The sequence below is a fragment of the Chenopodium album genome, chromosome 10, assembly GCF_948465745.1.
Source record: "Chenopodium album chromosome 10, dcCheAlbu1.1, whole genome shotgun sequence".
Taxonomy (NCBI): Eukaryota; Viridiplantae; Streptophyta; class Magnoliopsida; order Caryophyllales; family Amaranthaceae; genus Chenopodium; species Chenopodium album.
In genome coordinates, this window is record NC_137843.1 from 30414403 (window position 1) to 30434699 (window position 20297).

Sequence of the window (20297 nt, forward strand, 5' to 3'; positions counted from 1 at the left end):
AATATCTTTCATGACTAGAATCGAAAAGATGATGCGAAATCTGGAAAATTCGAAGGACACAGAAACTTGCCAAGGCATGTAGGAACTAGCGTCTAGAAAACAGGGCTTGTCGCCCGTAAAAAGTTTCTGTCGCCTGGCGACAGAAGATTTTTTGCGGCGACAGTCCCTGTAGTCTGGCGCCAAATTCTTCCAATACCGAGCCAGGGGTCTGTCTTCTTGCTTTGACCATTTCTAGTGTTGTTGGCTCGATTTTGCTTATTGATTGAGTCATTTTCTCACTTTTCTGAACCCATATGTGTTCTACATATGGAAATAACCCTCTGGGGGTTCCTGCTTCACCTGCCTAATGGAATATCCCACGATCATGTGCAAAGTTCAGATTTGGGTACGTGTAATGTTTGTGAATCCACCAAACCATGGAGTCGAGTCCGATTTCATCTCGCACTCGCGGAATCCTGTCCATTCGCTCCAACCCTCCCGGTAGGCTTGTGTGCAATGCATATGGATTCTTAACCATGGACCTTTTTGACTTAACCCATATCCTCGAACTTTAGAGAACTAGAGCCATGGTTAGGTTGCAAACTCATCTTGTGACTATGTGAACTACTTGTGCCCTTTGCTTGTATTTATTATATGTGCTAACCGTTTGTTTAACTTGTGTTAAAGACTAAATAAATTGACTAATGACTAAAAGGACTTTGTCTAATTAATTAATTAATTTTGAATTAATTAAAGGCTAATAATCTAATCGATTCGACCTAGTACGACTTTAGGCATGTCCATTTAGAGTAAAATTACTGGAAACAGTCCAGATTAATGTTCCAGCAATGGCACAGGAATTTGGACTGTGGCGCTGCAGTTTAGTGTCTGTCGCCTGGCGACAGGCTCTAAACTGTAGCGACAGTCCTGTTGTTTTAAGCGACAGTCCAGTTCTTTTGCTCGAGTCATCACGACGAGTTTAATTAACAGTCTACTAATCGGATTAATCAGTTTGTTAATGGTTCAAACCATGTTTAGGTCTTTAATTGAGTTTAGGCACTTAAAGTTCCATGGTCATACACTAGTAGTCAAAACATGTCACTCACATACACATAAAGCACACACATAACATGTTTGTCACATTATGACCTTGAATGCGTGTTTTCCGTCATTTTTTTTTAGGGGGGTAAGTCGGATATTAATCCTCCAATTTTTAAGTTCCCTTAAAATATATACCCCATTTTTTCACTTTTTCTTTTAAATCTTTTAAGCATAAAGTCAAGTCAATTAGAGTCAAATATTAAAACAAATATGGTTTAAATTACAGCGCGTGGTCAAGAAAGGAAGGGCGCTTAATCAAAGACAACACTTTTGTTCAAGTTTTACTTTTCGACAAACCAGTCGGTAGGAAAAGGAAAGCTAAGAAAGCAATGGCTAGTCAAGAAGAACTTAATGAAGTCAAAGGACAGGTAGCCAACCTGGCTGAAATGCTGCAAAACCTATCGCTGCAAATAAGTAATCCTGAAAAACAAAAACAAATGGACCTAATCCAGGAAAGCTTGGGCAAATTGTCCAGCGACTTTAGATTTCAAGAGATTAGCTCCCAAGGGGTCTCGGTGGATAAGGACCTTCTTCCACAAAAGTTCAATCCCAATGACATCCCTAAGTTCAAGGCCATGGATAACCCCTATTTTCATTTAAGAGCTTTTGAAACTGTAATGGGTATTAAGGGGATAGATAGAAAGGCATTTCATTCTGTATTTTCACTATCCTTAGAAGCCGTATGTCAACAGTGGTACTTTTCACTTGATAAAGAAAAGACTTCTAGTTGGGAATCTATTGTGAGCGCTTTCATTGAAAGATATAAATGCAATATACAAGTTGAAACCGATCATAGAGAATTAGAAATGCTGAAACAAAAAGAAAACGAGGGTTTTACCTCTTTCTTTAATAAATGGAGGGAAACCACTGCAAAAATGGTTGAAGTGCCTAGTGAAAAGGAATTCGTCAGGATGTTCATTAAAAACCTCCAAGAGAAATATTCTAAGCATCTCAAATATCAAAGCAGCTTAAATACTTTCAAAGCGGTATATGACATTGGAATTAACATTGAAGATGACCTTGCTAAACAGAAAATTGCTAATAACAACTCAAGTAGTGGCTGGAAAAATAAGAAAAACGACAATCCTTCTTCATCCGAATCTACCCACTCAAATAATGTTAGCACTTTTCCTCTTAATGAAGTATTGGCAATGAATAATAATCAAGGACAAAAGAAACCATTTAGGAAGAATTATACTCCTATTGGTATGAGTTATGACACCGCATTTGATCGCTTACATGCAAAAGGTCTTATAACTCCTATTGGACCATTTGGGGACCCACCTGTCGAAAGGAGAACGGCTAGCTGGAACCCAAATGCACATTGCAAATATCACCAAGGTAGGGGTCATCCCACAGAGAATTGTTGGAGATTAAAGGAAGCCATTCAAGATTTGATTGATAGTAACAAGCTCCCATTGCCTCCTGCATGTAAGAAGCCAAGTATCAATACTGCACCGCTATCGGATTCTTTGGCTATTTCCGACGAAGAAAACCAAGAGGATCCATCTAGCCTCATAAAACCTATCGAGACCATTGAAGAAGAAATCTTTGAAGATGCTCTCGAATTCCATGGCCAGGAACCCGCAACTAAGCAAGAAGTATTGGCATTGACATTAATACTTTCGGAATTAAAAGAATTAATCTCACAAACCTTCGAGGCCATAAAAGAGAAAAATGAGTTGCTTAAAAATAAACCTCCTCTTAAGCCAAAGAAACCATTTTCCCTCCAAGTAATTGACACTCCCAAAAAGAACAATAGGAAATATACTCCAATTGGGACATCATACACAAACATGTTCAAAATGCTCTTCGAGAATGGAAAAGTTCAACCTCTCGAACCAAGACCATTTGAATCACTGAAAAGGACAGACAAATATTATTGTGCATATCATCAATCAGGAGGACAAACAATAGAGCAATGCTTCAAGTTTAAGGACTTGGTTCAACGTTTGATTGATGAGAAAAAGTTAGTTCGACTTCCACAAGATGCCATGATTAATGGAGTATGGGACAGTGATGATGAGGATGTTTACCTTAAAGACATTGAAGAAACTCCTCTATCAACAATATACCCAGTAAGTGACATTTGGGACGAGGAGGACTCACCCATAGATGTTCTCACTAGGTCCGGGAGAATACAACCTCCCATTTCAACACAACCCATACCTTCTATTCAGCAAATTCCCGTGCCTATTATAGAAGACAACGATGTTGTCAAACAGCTAAAAAAGACTAAAGTAGAAATGAATGTATGGAAACTTTTAGCCACATCTCGAGAACATAGAGTCGCAGTTATGGATGCACTGGCTAAGGTAGGCATAGATTCGGACACCACTCCTGAGGGACTTGCAAACTTCCTCACGAGCGATCTCCCAAGTCCAATTAATTTGGTCACCTTTTCGGATAAAGATCTACCACCGGAAGGTGACAAACACAATAAAGCTCTAAACCTCACAGTCATATGCAAAAGAATGAACGTCCCTATGACTCTTGTGGATAACGGTTCAGCAATTAATGTGTGCCCACTTAGAACCGCAAGAATGTTAGGAATAAGAGATGAGGATTTATCCCCGTCAACCCAAGGAATAAGAGCCTATGATAATTCACGTTGTCAAGCATTAGGGACGATCACTATGAATGTAACTGCAGGCGCAATTGAACATGCTACTACATTTCAAGTAGTAGATATCAAGGCATCTTTTAACTTGCTATTAGGACGCCCTTGGCTTCATGATTTAAAGGCCGTCCCTTCGTCTCTCCATCAACAAGTAAAGGCTATAGTTGGAGGCGTTCCAATAACCATTGATGCTTCATCTATGAGGATTAAAACAGTAGAAAATCCACTAATTAATGTGGAACACGACGAAAACGATGAAGATTTGTGGGGCTTTAGCGAAGAGGTCTCCTTAATAGAGGAAGATGAAAGGACCCCTCTTCATTATGACCTCCACTCAAACATGATAACAAATGCTATCCTAAGAAAACAAGGACACTTTCCTGGAATGACTCTAGGAAAGAAGAAAGAAGTAGCTAAACACATGGGCTTACCTGGCCTCCCTAAATTGGATACTTTCGGACTTGGTTTTGAACCAACCCTCGAAGACCTTAAACGAGCCCAGGAAAAATCAAAAGCACGAAGAAATGCCCGTATACAAAAAAAGGAAATACCCATGGATCAATATCCTCTCACTTTAAACGGGCAATTTATAAGAGAAGGAGAGGATTACCCTTGTCACGAATTTCCTGAACCTTTTGTTGTGAATGGTATAAGGCAGCCTGGATTCGAAATCTTTTTAGACTGTTGTTTCCTAGACGAGATCCCAGCCCCAACATATAAGGAAAAAGCACCCCCTTGTTTCGACTTTAATGTCATGGGACTCCTCTTTGGAAGAGAAAAGAACGAATCAAGATATGCGGAAGATGATTCTTCACTTATCCAAGCAGTTCTCCAAAGCGAAAATTTCGATCCCTCCGAACTTATCACTCCAATAGAAGATCAAGAGCGTGGATGGCGCAAGACAGTGAAGATAGTTACTATAAATGGAAAGAAGATTTCAATAACTACAGGGCAAGGACCAATATTCGAAGAGTTGTCTGAGTCAGAGTCTGAGTTAGAGTCTTCCCTCATCGAGTCTTCTAAGTCTTTAGTTATAGCACCCTCACCTTCTTTTTCTACTCCTAGGATAGTTAGCAATCAAGTCCCGACGGACATGTCTTTATTTGATGTAATGATTTCTGAGTTCAATAATATGTCTTCTTCCCCTTATTCCTCTTGTTTTTCTTTATCTAAAGATGACGAGCATTGCTTAACTAATGATGAAAATGACAAAGAAATAATTAAAGCAATGGAAACACTTGAAAATAAGACACCAATAATTGAGGATACAGAAACAGTTGATATCTCAAAAGATCCAACCATTAAAAGTGAAGTTAAAATCGGACTGACACTAAACAAAGAAGAAAGAACCGATTTAATCAATCTACTTAAAGAATTTATCGATGTATTTGCTTGGTCATACGAAGATATGCCAGGCATTAATAGAGAAATAGCTCAACACACTATACCATTAATTCCAGGAATGAAACCTGTAAAACAAAAGTTACGTCGAATGAAACCCGACGTGGCCCTTAAGATAAAAGAAGAAGTACAAAAACAAATAACTGCAGGTTTTATCCGGGTATCCAAATACCCCGAATGGGTCTCCAATGTTGTCCCGGTTCCGAAAAAAGATGGTAGAGTTCGAATGTGTGTCGACTATCGAGATTTAAATAAGGCAAGTCCAAAGGACGACTTCCCTTTGCCACACATCGATATTTTGGTAGATAACACAGCAAACCATGCACTTCTCTCATTTATGGATGGATACGCAGGATACAATCAAATCCTCATGGCCGAAGAAGATATGGAGAAAACAACATTTATAACACCTTGGGGTACTTATTGCTATACGGTAATGCCATTCGGGTTAAAAAACGCGGGTGCTACTTACCAACGAGCAGCAACTGCCCTACTCCATGATATGATGCATAAAGAAGTGGAGGTCTATGTGGATGACATGATTGTAAAATCAAAAGACCGCCAAGGACATCCAACAGCCTTAAAGAAATTCTTTGAAAGATTAAGAAAATACAACATGAGGTTAAATCCCTCTAAATGTGCTTTTGGAGTTACCTCAGGGAAACTCTTGGGTTATGTCATAAGCTCTAGAGGAATAGAGATAGATCCCACCAAAATTAAAGCAATCATGTCCATGCCACCGCCCAAAACCGAAAAGCAAATTCGAGGATTTATTGGCCGGTTGCAATACATAAGTAGGTTCATATCCAAGTTAACCACGATATGCGAACCAATATTCAAAAAGCTTAAGAAAAATGTACCGATCATATGGGACGATGAATGTCAAAAAGCCTTTGAGAAGATCAAAGCCTATCTTGCGAATCCTCCCGTATTAGCCCCAGCACTCCCCGGAATACCCTTAAGACTATACTTAACCGTCACAAAAGAAACAATGGGAGCTATGCTCGCACAAGAGGTAGAAAGCAAAGAAAATGCTATTTACTACTTAAGTAAAAAGATGCTCGAATATGAAACACACTATACACCATTGGAAAAGCTGTGCCTCGCATTGGTGTGGGCCACAACTAAATTGAGACATTACATGCTCGTGCATACCGTTTACGTAGTCTCACGAATGGATCCCCTAAAATACCTATTCGAAAGATCTACACTTAATGGACGAATCTCAAGATGGATAGTAAATTTGGCCCAATTTGACATAAGGTTTATGCCTCAAAAAGCAATTAAAGGATCAGTGGTCTCGGATTTTCTAGCAGATTTCCCAATAGAAGATTCAACACCCTTAGAAGAGAATGAATTCCCGGACGAAAATTTAATGATGACAGAGGATGATACATGGACTCTATATTTTGATGGAGCCTCAAACCAAAAGGGGTGCGGCGTAGGAGTCTTATTAGTATCACCTAAGGAAGAACATGTCCCTATATCCATCAAATTAGATTTCGACGTCACCAACAACGCAGCTGAATATGAAGCATGCGTGGTAGGCCTCGAAACCGCTTTAGCCCTAGGTGTAAAGAAACTCCGGATATTCGGAGATTCATCCCTGATTATTAATCAAATCTCCAAAAGATGGAAGGTTAGGAGTGAAAGTTTAGCTCCTTACCAAACATATTTGGAAACTCTCACCGATCAATTGGAAAAAGTGGAATACACTTACCTACCTAGAGAGGAAAACCAATTCGCCGACGCCTTGGCAAGGCTAGCCTCAATGGTTAGAATACCTAAGGAAATTGAGCAAATGCCTTTAACCATAGAAAAAGGGCATAAACCAGCATACATTCAGGCCATAGAAGACGACGAAGTAATTCAAGAAGAAGAACCAGAGGAGGAACCATGGTTCGTAGATATATTAAATTATGTCACCAAAGGAGAATATCCTCCTCATGCTGACAAAAGAGCGAAAAGAGCATTAAGACTCTTAGCTTCCCAGTTTGTACTCATAGGAAATGAACTACACAAAAGGGTACCTAAGGGACGAGCTCTATTATGTGTAGGCAAAAAAGATGCTCAAAGGGCTATGAGAATAATCCATGAAGGTATATGCGGAACACATGTTAACGGCAAAATGCTAGTCCAAAAGATAATGCGAGAAGGATATTACTGGACTACCATGAATAAAGATTGTCATCAATATGTAAAAAGATGCCCAAAATGTCAAATTTACGCAAATTTGCAACATATCCCACCATCTCTTCTCTACACCTACACTTCACCATGGCCTTTCTCTACATGGGGAATAGACATAATTGGAAAGATTACACCTCCCGGAACAGGAGGCCATGAATACATCTTGGTTGCAATAGATTACTTCACAAAGTGGGTGGAAGCACAATCATATGCTAAGCTCACCGCCAAGCATGTAGCACTCTTTATCGAAAGAAACATAATTTGTCGACACGGAGTCCCACATGAAATGATAAGTGACAATGGAACTCATTTTCAAGCAGAATGTGAAGAATTGCTACAAAAGTATGGTATTCAACATCACCATTCTTCCCCGTATAGACCTCAAGCAAATGGAGCAGTTGAGGCCGCTAATAAGAATTTGAAAACGATCATTGAGAAAATGACTGAAAATTATAAAGATTGGCCTGACAAACTTCACTTCGCACTGTGGGGTTATCGCACGTCAATCCGAACATCAACAGGAAATACGCCATTCAACTTGGTATATGGAATGGATGCCGTACAACCTGTAGAGTTAGAAATACCTTCTCTGCGCATTGCGTTAGAAAGTAAACTCGATGAATTCGAATGGACTAGAGCACGATATGAAGAGCTAATCCTACTCGATGAAAAGCGACTAGAAGCTCTACATCATACTCAATGTTATCAAACCCGCATGGCTAGACATTTCAACAAAAAGGTCAAGACCAGAAATATCAAGGTTGGGGACTTGGTATTAAAAGCATTAAGGAAAAATGTCTTAGATCCAAGAGGAAAATTCCGGCCTAATTGGTCTGGACCATATATTGTCAAAACAATCCTGTCAGGAGGCGCGGCTAAATTAACTGATATGGATGGCAATGAATTTTCAAACATGACAAACCTTGACCAACTTAAGAAATACTACCCATAAGTACTTGAGTAAAATACTCAAGAGAGCTACGTTTGGCCTGATTCCTTAAGCAAAGGATACGTAGGCAACCCAGACAGGGTGCGGCCGCTTTAATCTCTTCAGATTCGGTATCTCCGAAGTAAAAAACTCATGTCTGCAAAATTTCAAAACTGGCGCCAAACGATAGTCTCTGTCGCCAGACGACAATTTTGTCGCCAGGCGACAGAGCCCAATCGTCAGCGACAGTGCATCAGATAGCAGCGCCAGTCTTCTGCGAGTGTCTAGACCAGTTTCTCATGTTCTGGAAATTTATTCGACTTTCGTACTCGAATTAATTCTCCGAAAAATAAATGTTGTAATTGTTTTCATTGCTCTAATTGAAAGTTAATAAGAGCTGAAATTTTATTGATTAATAAAGAAAGGACATTATTGATAAAATAAAAGCTGAAAAATTAACTAAAACAAATTAACTTTGTCTAATAAATCAAAAGAAAAGCAATGTTCTAATCCTTTTTCTCCTTCTTCATTCTTTTCCAATTTGTGTCTTCATTCTCTTCCTCTTGATCCATAACCTTCGCTAGGAGACAACCGTTAGAAGATCTACACTCTATTTTAGTATAGATAGTTTCTCCTTCCGCTAGGACTCCATGCTTCTTCTCTACCCAAGCTTCCTTCTTAGTAGAGTCGACTTTTCTTTTTCCTTGATTCTTCTTGGCACTCTTCTTTCTAGGCATAATAGGAGTCTTGAACTCAATTCTTTCCCCTAGGCGTTCTTTAGCAGGGACCTTCTTGTCACCTAGACGATCCTTCACATTGGTCTTTTCAATTGTACCTTGAGATTTTTGAAATCTTCCATCAAGCCATTGCTTCACTTTATTTGACAAGCAAGGTGGTTCCTTATGGGTAATCACCTCCCATAAGGGCCTACCACTCCAGTATCCATCAAAGCGCTCAATCTCTTGTGACACAGGAAATTCATAAGGACGGCGAAGATCTCCTGTAGGGATGGTTTGTGCGAGACCATATTGTCTCATGACTCTACAAGGAAAGTAAAAGGTTAGTCTCGACAAGCTCGGGAGACGACAATATGCTTGGTTACTACAACCAATCATCGCCTCAATCCTCCACCAAGGAACAATCCAGTTTATGGTAAAGTCACCGGCGGCAAACACCTTGCTCCACTCATGGCGACCGATTTTCAAAAATCGTTTCTTTCGGCGGACTATGCAATTTGGAACATATGTGTGAATATCATCGGGAGGATTAATAAGCTTCAGCCTCTCCATGAGCCATATCTGCAAATATGTATTTAAATTAACATTACAGTGTAAAAATAATATTCTTTAGTTCTTGATAAATTAATAATAATATTATTTTATACCTGTAATAAAATTGGAGAACCTCTTAAAGGTGCCCTTGAATCCTTTCTTAGTGCATCTAACCACAGCATAGTCTCTCCAACAATTAATGGCATTGGATTTCTCCCAGTTTCAACTTGTTCTATAACAGATATAATTATCGATTGCCCTTCATTATCTTTGCCACTCACTAAGAGCAATTGGTTAAATAAACAATAAAGGAAAGCCCTCCTTTTATAGACACGGAAATCGGGATTGGGATTATCATAAAAATAATGTGCAAATTCTGTCAAATTAACTATGTTACCATGCACTATGTGTTTCAAAGCCGTCCCCCTCAAGTCAAAAAAGTGTTCGAAATCTTTATAGTAATATTCATTGATTCTAGGCATTACCGCAAGGTCTGTGGAATAATAACCTATGATGGCCCCAAATTCTTCCGGTAAAGGACATATTTCATCATGAAAAAATCTAAAACAATGAGTATCAATATTCCAATAGTCTATGGCAGAATAAATAAAGTCAATATCAAGGCTCATCCCCTTGACTCCAAACATACCCCCCATATGAGAAAGATCTAATGCTTTTTTATCTTTAGCAGTCAAGTGACGACACCATTCATCCATGTACCCACAAAAGGTTCTTTTAGCTAAAGGCATGATTACTAGTTCATTAACTATTTAATAAGCTGGTTAAATTATGCAGTAAACGGATGATTCGGGGGCTATTTATAACTTTTTCTACAGTATCTAAAGTAATTAATGGCATTGGATTTCTCCCAGATTCAACTTGTTCTATAACAGATATAATTATCGATTGCCCTTCATTATCTTTGCCACTCACTAAGAGCAATTGGTTAAATAAACAATAAAGGAAAGCCCTCCTTTTATAGACACGGAAATCGGGATTGGGATTATCATAAAAATAATGTGCAAATTCTGTCAAATTAACTATGTTACCATGCACTATGTGTTTCAAAGCCGTCCCCCTCAAGTCAAAAAAGTGTTCGAAATCTTTATAGTAATATTCATTGATTCTAGGCATTACCGCAAGGTCTGTGGAATAATAACCTATGATGGCCCCAAATTCTTCCGGTAAAGGACATATTTCATCATGAAAAAATCTAAAACAATGAGTATCAATATTCCAATAGTCTATGGCAGAATAAATAAAGTCAATATCAAGGCTCATCCCCTTGACTCCAAACATACCCCCCATATGAGAAAGATCTAATGCTTTTTTATCTTTAGCAGTCAAGTGACGACACCATTCATCCATGTACCCACAAAAGGTTCTTTTAGCTAAAGGCATGATTACTAGTTCATTAACTATTTAATAAGCTGGTTAAATTATGCAGTAAACGGATGATTCGGGGGCTATTTATAACTTTTTCTGCACGACAGACTTCAATTCCTATAGGAAACAGGAAAGCGCGTCTGTCGCCAGGCGACAAAATTGTCGCGTGGCGACAGAGCCTGTCGCGTGGCGACAGGATGGTTTACGCGGCGCCAGTTGTTTTCTTTGCAGCGTCACCTATTGCGCGTAGGAAACCGTGTTTTTACGCATTTGATTTCGACTTTGACTTGACTTACTGTTCTATTCCTCTTCTCATACCCTCAATATTTTTATTTTTATTATTATTATTATTATTATTATTATTATTATTATTATTATTATTATTATTATTATTATTATTCTATTAAAGCTTAATTAATTTTAAACTTTCCTTCATTTTCTTTTTTCTTTTTTTGGGGGAGAGAGTCGGTACCCTCCATTAATATTAAAAATGACGGAAAAATTTTGCGCAAAAATTACACTTTCTCACACACTTACATGCACGACACATTTGTTATACAATAATAAATCAGGCAAATAGAATGTTCAATAAATAAAAAATGCATATATATATACAAGTGTCTGGTACATAAGTCATATAAATACAATAGGCAAAGTCCTACAAAGGTCAACAATAAATAAACACAGGTACAGCTATGGCGCCGGAGGTCGCAAGTCGCGAGGGATGCCGAATGTATCGAAAAATGTCCTACTCCGTGGAGTATGTCCATCATCGCCCCCTGGACCACCAGACGGCGCAAACTGCAGCTCAGGACCAGGCCATCTAACCTCGCCCTGAAACCCGACGGAAAGAGGCTGGGGCTGCAAAGGCTGCTGCGACGACGAGCAAAACTCGTATGTCCCACCACCCATCTCACCTCGAACGGTCGGCCCGGTCGGAATGTCCTCAGGTGATGACGCTGAATCCTCTACAGCGGCGGCCTCAGAACGACCACCTCGACCACCAGAAGTAGTCCGGCGACGCCTCGAGTCGGACCTAGTAGTCTCCCTCCTAGGCTCGGGCCTCGATCGAGTGCGTGGAGAAGGAATAGGCTGCCCCTGCAAAAGTAAATCAAGGTTAGCAAATGCAACGAAAATAAAGCCAAAAGCAGTAAAAGTAAAAGTAATACCTCCTCAGCGTCGTTGCTACGACAGGTAGCACGGTTCCGCAACCTCACAAGCTGGCTGCGAAAGGCGTCAATGCACCTGGCCATAGCCGTCACCACCTCACAGGAGAACTGCCAAAATAGCCAAAGTCAATAACAATTATAAAGCCCAACATAAAGATGGTATATAACAAGAAAAACTACTTACTCGAGTCTGGTGACGAGGAATAGACCGCTCCACAAACTGCTCTCCCGCTGGAGCTGGCGGAATAAGCTCCTCGATCGGTCCATACGTACCTTGGTAGCGTATAGACATCCTCGGAGGGATGAACTCCCTAGGACCAGCCTGCTAAAAGTAAAAGTTAGAAAGATACTTGGGGGCTACCTAAGAAAGATAAACTAAACGAATAAAAGCATACCGCTGCCTCCTCTGAAGGGACAGGAGCCGGCGCTAGCAACGGTAGCAGGTCCTCCTCATAGTTCTGCTCGAGGAGAATGTGTGATCTCTAGGGAGTACCTCGCGAAGGCCCACCAGCACGATCCCCGCTGCAAGGCATCGTGGAACATATGCCGAGGTGGAGGAGCGGGAACAACGAAAGTATCCGAGGAGTGTTGGATGGCCACCCTCTCCCCTAGGTAGACCACCGCGCCATATGTCCCCAGAAAGTAACGACGCTCAGCCGTGTACTGCGCCGCCAGCGCAGGGATAGGAAAAGCAGCCCAAGGCCGATATACCGGGCTAGGCTCCTGAAACATCACTAAGTAAGATACTAACGCTAAAAGGTGATAAAAGAGAAAGTAAGAATTAAAGAAAAACCTACCGTGAGGATCATCTCTCGAAGGCATAACACCTCCGGCGGACCTCTGCGGCCTCCCCAACTAGCAGCAATGGGGAGCACGCGAGGAGAAGGCCTCGCAGGCGCAAGAGAAGGGAAGTACTCGTAGAACCAAATCTATACAGAAAGTGAGAATCAGTAAAAATGGTGCTTCTAAAGCTAGAGTTAAAATCTAAATAGGGAAAAGGAGATATACCTCTACAACCCTCCAGAAACTGGAAAGGGCTATCTCTCCAGACAAGGCCTTGTGACGACAGGACCGCCGCAAGCCCAGTAAAAAATCAGCATAGGCCATGCTGGCCCAGTCATATGTCCCGACCAACTGGAGGTCGCGAACGGCGGACAGGTAGTATAGAAGTACTCTACTACCTCGATTAGGGGAAAATGTCCCTGATAGCAGAATCAGCACAAAGATGCGCACCCGCTGCTCTCGGGTAGTCGTATCATCCTCGAAAGCTGCAGCCAACGTGCCGCGACGGATACATCGGGAACTCAGCTGTCCCGACTGAGCCTCAGCCTGGGCCCGAATAACGATCGGCCCCAATAACTCCAAAACCTCCGGCGAGTAAACAGTAACGCCAGCATCGAAAGGTAGAGGAGTAGACTGGAACTCTAGCCCCGTAATGAGACTAAAGTCAGCTGGAGTGACTGTCATCTCACCCCAGGGAAAGTGAAAAGTGTTAGTGGTGTCCCAAAAGAACTCCACCAAAGCTCGGACGACGAGGTTACCCCCATCGTATGAAAACATGGCCCGAGTGGCCTGCAGTAGAGGAGTCAACCCACATGACTCCCAAAGACGACGAAGCCCCTCATCGCGGCAGATGAAGTTGTCGTACAGGGAGATGATGGTGGAGTTACCCGAGCCATGGCTACGGGTTCTCCCGCTCGCTAGACCTCGTCGGATTCTCTCCGACAGATGATGAACCGGCGCGTGAAATAGAGTGCGCTCGTCCCAATCAGGCATGACACCCAGCCCGGAAGTAGAAGGCACGTCCTCGCCCTCGCTGGTGGGCTCGTCCTCTCGACGTGTGTCCCTCGACCGAGAACCGGAACCACGTCGTCTAGCCATGCTAAAGTATGTGAAAGTAATTAAACTTAAATTTCTACAGTATCTAAAGTTCGCCTAAGCCGCATGATACTATGTTAAAAAAAAAACAGAGTACGTAGTACTAAAACAGAGCAAAATCTCAAACAAGCATGGAAGTGTTTCTTTGAGCAAAAAAGCAATTTCTTGCAAACATATGATGAATATTGTGACAAATTGTACAAGTAAAAGCAGTCAAAATGCAAAGAACGACTCACATTGTTCTTCACGACCTTAAGAGGTCCTACAATGGTGAATCGTTTATTTCTTCACCAAATTGGGTCAAACAAGTCTCAAAATACTCCCAAAGTAATATACAAGCATAATTAAACAAATTCAAGGCATAAAATTCAACGAGCAAAGCAAATTAAGCAAAATGAGTTTTGAATTTTTCGAAAATTCGCGAATTAGAACGCGTAATTCATCAAAAACCGAGTAGAGTTTGAGCAAAACTTACATAGATCGGGAAAATAGATGAGAAAAGCTTTGATTTGCAACAAGTTTGAGCGAATTTGGTTGAGAAATGAGCAAGAACGAGTAATTTGAAGTTTTCGCGAAGTTTGTGAAGCAGAGCAGCGAAATGAGAAAGAAGAAGAAGACGGGTTTAAAACCCCGATTCTGTAGCCAAACGACAGAATTGTCGCGTGGCGACAGACTCTGTCGCGTGGCGACAGATGCAAAAGCTTGCGACAGGCACTTCTGGTCAGCGCAGGAGCGGAGACAGAGTGCTGGGCTCTTCCTTATGGTTTTGTGGGTCCATTTTAGTAATTTGGGTTCCTTGGTACGCCAGTTAGCCCCTTTGAGCAATTGACATGATTTAGTCAGCTTGATCAAAATGCACTGAGTGATCGACTTGATGAAGATCGTCTCACTTAACTTAAGGCGCCTAAGTATTGGCTCATAATAAGGCACCGAAATAATGGTTCAGAGCACCGAAATAATGGTTCAAGGCACCGAAATAATGGTTCAGTAGATGCACCAAAGTAGTGGTTCACAAAGGCAAAAGCACCAAAGTACTGGCACAAATATAAAAAAAAACAATGATAAATAATGATATTAAGGGTCAATAGGTAAAGTGATTCTTTGGCAATGTCTCAACATAGAGAGGAATTGTTTAGCGGCGAAGTACGGTCGTGACGAGGTAGTGTCACAAATAGTGGAGATGGCGAAGCAAGGCCACCTTCGGCGGTCCCTCAAGGTAAAGAAGAGATTGTCTATAGCGGCGACATACTGCTGTGGCGATGTACGGCCACACCCAGGAAATGACAACATACAGTTATTTTCGACGATGTTCCCGAAATACTGTGGAGGATTGTCACCAAGAATATTGAAGACGACGACATATGGTTATCTTCAACGATGGCGTTCACGAGGTACTGTGGAGGTTGTCACAAACAACAAATGAAGCAACAACAAAATGGTTACTTTCAGAGGCGTATGCTCGACGGTGCAAGATACGCGTTTCTTAACTCTTTTATCTGTTTTAACTAATGATTAGTTTTGCAGGTATCGGCGTTATAAGAATGATTTGGAATCGCAGAACGTTTTGAATCATTCTCCGTCCCTATCGATACTTTGACTTTCGTTTTCGAAACATAAGTTTCTCCAAACTCAGTCAAAGTGGGGGCTTCTGTAGACACCCATTTGTGTCTCCCCAAAACCAAACCCAGTGATGAATACCTTGCACGTTGTGTTATTATCGAATTAGGTGAAAGTGATTCGAAAGCCAAGTGTTGCGATTTAGTTTTAATTAAATTCTTTTCTCTCTGTTTTTGAAAATGACCCTATTTTATGAAATTGTCCATTTCAGTTTATTTTGGTCCATAATAAGGGTCCAATAATGGTGTAGATGGATGGGGTTTGAAAAGACCTTTCCAACGATATATTATAAGCCCGATTCCGATGAATATTGAGGAAGTTATGGCCAAAATACTAAACTGGGCCTAGTTATTTATTTTAATACGGCCCAATGATCTAGAGGAGGGCCCAATATTAATTGTTATTCCTAAAATTATTAGGATTAATTATAGTTTTCTAGAAGTTTCTAGAAAGTTCCTTTTAATTCTAATATTGTTAGATTTAATAATTAATTATCTTTAAAAGATTTTTATTTGGAATAAAATATTGTTTTGTTATCTTAAAAATATATTTTATCTTCTATACGGATTTCGTAGATCAAGTTGATTAAAGATCGGATTCCGCGTGAAGAAAAACGCGCTAATACAGGCTGTCGCCAAACGACAAGTCTGTCTCCGCGCGACAGACCCTGTCGCCTCGCGACATAGTCAATTCCTGGCGACAGCGTAGAGTTTTATTCCTTATCAAATTCTATGTTTTTCCGGATTATTTTCATTATAAATAGCGTCCGGATTCCTGTTTTCAGAAATCATTCACAATCATCAACTCTTTCTCAATTCTCTCTATTCCCTCTCAAGAATTACTTAATTCTTTTCTTTCTCTCCTTTTTTCAATACAATATTCCGCATTCACAAGACTGAGAATCTCTTAGCCAAGTTCGAAGTTGCCTTCGCCCTAGACGTGCAAGGTTTGATAATTTCTGAGGGTTTGGTCCAAAACTAGTCTAAAACTTTATTTAATTTGATTTTAATTTAATTCTTTAATTCTTTAATTATTGTTTATTATTTTCATTGAAGTTTACTAACTTGTGTATTTTTTTATTAGAAAGAGGTACGAGGCTTCAAAGTATGTAATCTTATTACTCTCTTTCAATGTAGATTGCATGTTTATTATTGTTTTATGATTTCTAGTATCATGTTAGGATGTTATTTTATGATTCCTAGTATCATGTTTAGGATGCCTTTAATCTTTTCTAATATCATGTTATCATGTTAGTACCATGTTAGGTTTAAAGCTTAGATCTTTATTGTTTAGTGACATGCTAGGGTTTGTTATTAACCTTGTTAGTATCATGCCTAGGATCTTGCTATTATTATCAAGCTTTATTATGTCTTATCATGTTATTATCATTATTTATTATTATGATGCTTATGTTGCTTGATATGTTTTATTGTTATTGCTTGGTCACACCTTTTATGATTGTTAAAGGGAATTTGTACTTGAAATCACGCTTAATAAGATAATTAATAATTTGGTTTAGGCTAATGTGATTTTAAGTCAAGTGATCGCCAATAATAGTATTATTTGTGCATTAATTTCAACCAACATAGATTAAACATGGTAGGTTTAATATAATGTTTGTATGTTATTCAAAAAGCGCGCATGAATACGAGTAGAACAAAGTAGAGGCCTATTTTATAGGGCGGGTCCTTTCTTTTGTAGATTGGATTCGTACCTTCATCCCCGGACCCTGTTTGGTTCAAGACCTTATGGAGTAGTTGACGGTCCTTTGGATTGTCTTTTGGGTTTACAAGTTCCTAAACTTGTTGGCGACTCTTTTTGCTCTTTGTCTTTCCCTTTGGAACGCCACCGTACTTTAGTGTATGATCACAGTGGGGTTCAAGTTTGGGGTTAACGTAATGCTTGAAATATTCCCTACAGAACGTGTTCGACTTTCATTTGATTCAAATAGCTTTGTTGAATGCATTTGACTTTAATTTACTTCAAAAAGCTTTGTTTGACTGTGTTTGACTTTCATTTGATTTAAAAACCTTTGTTTAAAGTGTTTGACTTTCATTTGATTCAAATAGCTTTAAAGAATTCATCCGACTTTCTTTTGATTCAAATAGCCTTGTTGAATGCATTTGACTTTCATTTGCTTCAAAAAGCTTTGTTTGAATGTGTTTTACTTTCATTTGATTTAAAAACCTTTGTTTAATGTGTTTGACTTTCATTTGATTCAAATAGCTTTGTAGAATGCATTCGACTTTCATTTGATTCAAAAAGCTTTGTTTGGATGCGTTTGACTTTCATTTGATTCAAATAGCTTTGTTGAATGTATTTGACTTTTATTTGCTTCAAAAAGCTTTTTTTGAATGTAATTGACTTTTATTTGATTTAATAACCTTTGTTTAATGTGTTTGCCTTTCATTTGATTCAAATAGCTTTGTAGAATTCATTCGACTTTCATTTGATTCAAAAAGCTTTGTTTGAATGTGTTTTACTTTCATTTGATTCAAATAGCTTTGTTTAATGCATTTGACTTTTATTTATTTTAAAAAGCTTTGTTTGAATGTGTTTGACTTTCATTTGATTTAAAAACCTTTGCTTAATGTGTTTGACTTTCATTTGATTCAAATAGCTTTGTGGAATGCATTCGACTTTCATTTGATTCAAAAAGCATTGTTTGAATGTGTTTGACATTCATTTGATTCAAATAGCTTTGTTGAATACATTTGACTTTTATATGCTTCAAAAAGCTATGTTTGAATGTGTTTGATTTTCCTATGATTTAAAAACCTTTGTTAAATGTATTTGACTTTCATTTGATTCAAATAGCTTTGTAGAATGCATTCGACTTTCATTTGATTCAAAAAGTTTTGTTTGAATTTGTTTGACTTTCATTTGATTCAACGAGCTTTGTTGAATGCATTTGACTTTTATTTGCTTCAAAAAGCTTTGTTTGAATGTGTTTGACTTTCATTTGATTCAAACAGCTTTGTAGAATGGATTCGACTTTCATTTTATTCAAAAAGCTTTGTTTGAATGTGTTTGACTTTCATTTGATTCAAATAGCTTTGTTTGAATGTGTTTGACTTTCCTTTGATTTAAAAACCTTTGTTTAATGTGTTTGACTTTCATTTGATTCAAATAGCTTTGTTGAATGCATTTGACATTTATTTGCTTCAAAAAGATTTGTTTAAAAGTGTTTGACTTTCATTTGATTAAAATTGCTTTGTAGAATGCATTCGACTTTCATTTGGTTCAAAAAGCTTTGTTTGAATGTGTTCGACTTTCATTTGATTCAAATAGCTTTGTAAAATTCATCCGACTTTCATTTGATTCAAAAAGCTTTGTTTGAATGTGTTTGACTTTCATTTGATTCAAAAAGCCTTGTTGAATGCATTTGACTTTCATTTGCTTTAAAAAGCTTTGTTTGAATGTTTTTGACTTTCATTTGATTTAAAAACCTTTGTTGAATGTGTTTGACTTTCTTTTGATTCAAATAGCTTTGTAGAATGCATTCGACTTTCATTTGATTCAAAAAGCTTTGTTTGAATGTGTTTGACTTTCATTTGATTCAAATAGCGTTGTTCAATGCACTTTACTTTTATTTGCGTCAAAAAGCATTGTTTGAATGTTTTTGATTTTCATTTGATTTAAAATGTTTGTTTAATGTGTTTGAATTTCATTTGATTCAAATAGCTTTGTAGAATGCATTTGACATTTATTTGCTTTAAAAAGCTTTGTTTGAATGAGTTTGACTTTCATTTGATTCAAAAAGCCTTGTTGAATGCATTTGACTTTCATTTACTTCAAAAAGCTTTGTTTGAATGTTTTTGACTTTCATTTGATTTAAAAACCTTTGTTTAATGTGTTTGACTTTTATTTGATTCAAATAGCTTTGTAGAATGCATTCGACTTTCATTTGATTTAAAAAGCTTTGTTTGAATGTGTTTGACTTTCATTTGATTCAAATAGCTTTGTTCAATGCATTTTACTTTTATTTGCTTCAAAAAGCTTTCTTTGAATGTGTTTGACTTTCATTTGATTCAAATAGCTTTGTTCAAAGCATTTTACTTTTATTTGCTTCAAAAAGCTTTGTTTGAATGTGTTTGACTTTCATTTGATTTAAAAACCTTTGTTTAATGTGTTTGACTTTCATATGATTCAAATAGCTATGTAGAATTCATTCGACTTTCATTTGATTCAAAATGCTTTGTTTGAATGTGTTTAACTTTCATTTGATTCAAATAGCTTTGTTCAATGCATTTGAATTTTATATACTTCAAAAAGCTTTGTTTGACTGTGTTTGACTTTCATTTGATTTAAAAACCATTGTTTAAAGTGTTTGACTTTCATTTGATTTAAATAGCTTTGTAGAATTCATCTGACTTTCATTTGATTCAAAAAGCTTTGTTTGAATGAGTTTAACTTTCATTAGATTCAAATAGCCTTGTTGAATGCATTTGACTTTTATTTGCTTCATAAAGCTTTGTTTGAATGTGTCTGACTTTCATTTGAGTTAAAAAGCTTTGTTTGAATGTGTTTGACTTTCATTTGATTCAAATAGCTTTGTAGAATGCATTTGACTTTCATTTGGTTCAAAAAGCTTTGTTTAAATGTGTTCGACTTTCATTAGAATCAAATAGCTTTGTTCAATGCATTTGAATTTTATATACTTCAAAAAGCTTTGTTTGACTGTGTTTGACTTTCATTTGATTTAAAAATCATTGTTTAAAGTGTTTGACTTTCATTTGATTCAAATAGCTTTGTAG